This window comes from Pinus tabuliformis, chromosome 1_1 (genome assembly GCF_031772625.1).
Source record: "Pinus tabuliformis cultivar Carrire ecotype Pingquan chromosome 1_1, CPIR1, whole genome shotgun sequence".
NCBI classification, from domain to species: Eukaryota; Viridiplantae; Streptophyta; class Pinopsida; order Pinales; family Pinaceae; genus Pinus; species Pinus tabuliformis.
The window spans coordinates 523,515,516-523,517,762 of record NC_142297.1 but is presented as its reverse complement, the minus strand read 5'-3'; positions in this window follow the sequence as shown (position 1 = coordinate 523,517,762).

Sequence of the window (2,247 nt, the reverse complement as noted above, 5' to 3'; positions counted from 1 at the left end):
GCGGAAGTAAGAGTGACCCATAAGCAAACTACTTCGACTCTCCGCGTCGGCAGTTGCTTAGTTGCCTCTTCATGCTGGTCGTCACTGCTGCTGCCCAGTTGAAAATGGTGGGCTGTAAACACTCAAGAGCCAGTAGTAGATGAGTCTTTGAGGCCTCGTGATTGGCCAAAGACCCCGCTGCCCGTGTCACCAAGAAGAGTATGGTGCGAAGAACTATGTCATCCACCGTTGGAATACCAACCTTCCCACTCCGTGTTTTGACAGCCCGTGGACACACTCTAGCCATGAGCTGGTCAAGGGTCTCACCGCTGGGCCGTTGCCCCTCCAGGATGGGCATCTGACCCCGGCGTGACAATCCAGTCAAAAAATAGATGTCCGTGGAATCAAACTCAATGTCTCGGCCACGGATGGTGAATTTCCCATCAACTGGATTCCAAGCTCTGATTAAGAGCTCGAGAAGATCAGGTTGTGCCCTCAGGCGCGGAGTGAGAAAGAATTTCAAGAACCCGCATGCCTGCATTGCATTTCGGCATTCGACAATTTCATATGCGGCTATATCCTCATCATCGTGAGCTCTCTCTTGCCACATGAAGGCCATTATGTCCTGCAAGACCATGTAAAAACATTAGGATGCTAACCGTTGAAGTTTGTACGTTCATTTTATTAAAAACAAATTTTTACGGCGTCAGCGCGGCTATTTTTAAAACAGTCGCGCTGATCATGGCACCCCGTTGTTTTTTCCTTGGGTCAGCGTGGAAGAACATCCGTTTTCCGCGCTGACCCGAGAGGTGGTGTGTGTAAATTTAAATCGATCAGCGTGGACCCGAGCGGGAAATCCGCGTTGACTGAGAGTGCATCAACGTTCAAAAAATTTGCCCAAACGGCCGAATCCCACCATGGAAATGTTGTAAAAAGGACTCAAATTAAAGCGCAGGGAGAGGAGAACCTACCTGGAACAAGCTGCTAGATGAATGGTGTCCGCACGGGCTGGAAATCGCTCCGTCAACCTTGCAGCTCCACAACGTTCTTCACAACTCAAAATGGTAACAATGGTAAAAATGACTTTTACCCCCCTATTTATGGTAAAAAATTCATAATTAACCATAGTTTCTTATCAATGTGAGTTTTTTTCATATTTTTGCCATGGATTTAGCCTTGATATTGCTAAATTATGCTTTCATGCATGTTTTATTATTTTTTTAAACATGTCGAACAGGTTTATGCGGGTGATGTTCTTGTGCAGGTTCTAGCAACCGGCATGGTCATGACGATTATATGTACACTTGGTCCCAAAAATGTCATCTTTAAGCTCTTTTCCGACATAAACCAAGCAAAGATGGCCAAGCTTCCTTTCGGCTCGTTAAAAGGAATGGGAGGTGGTCGCTTTTAAAGCTCTTTTTTCGACCGTTTAACTTAAAAAGATTACCGAGTGTTTGTCGTTTCGCACTCGTTATTGGTTCCAAAACGACGTGCTTACGACTACTTTTTTACTTTTTCGGGTCGAAGCCACTATTTACGAAAAGTACTCCTCGATCATAATGGTTGGGCGGTTCTTTCGGGTATTGTTTTATACTTTTTCGGGCTCGAGAGACACAACTCTACGAAAAAGGACCCCCCTGGAGTTTTCTTTTTCGTATTCTTTTCAGACTCTCTAAACAAGAAAAGGCGCAGAGTTCTTCCTTTGTCAGACTCGTTAAAACTTAATGACATCGAGCATTGTCGAAATGACACTCTCCAAGCATATGCTATCCCCGTCAAGCTTGTCATCCAAAAATAATCGGGGTACCTACCAGAAATGGTGGGGAAAATGGAACTGTAATAATTGTCGTGTCAGCGGTATGTCGCTCTTGAACATGGCACTGGTCTGCATTCGTGTCTGGGTGGGGATTTCTCATCTTGTTTCACATTAGCCTCCGTGGGTTTGGGTTACCCTGTTTTGACCGCTCATCTGCTCATTGCCTTGTCACCATGACATTTGCTCATTTGATGTCAAATACTGCCAAATCCACTGTCGTGCCACCAATATGTTCAAGAGAAGTTGGCCTCTGATCGAATGATTTTGCGGGTGTTCGACACCAGCTCATTGATTCACACGCCACGGATTGTACCTATTCCATACCTTATTATCGTCATGGTCTTCTTAGCTGGGTGGCTGCGTCCATACCACAAATCTTCTTCGCATGTCTTTTGGATGGCTGCGCCCATGCCTAGACTACATGTACTTGATTATCAGAGATATTCAGTCTT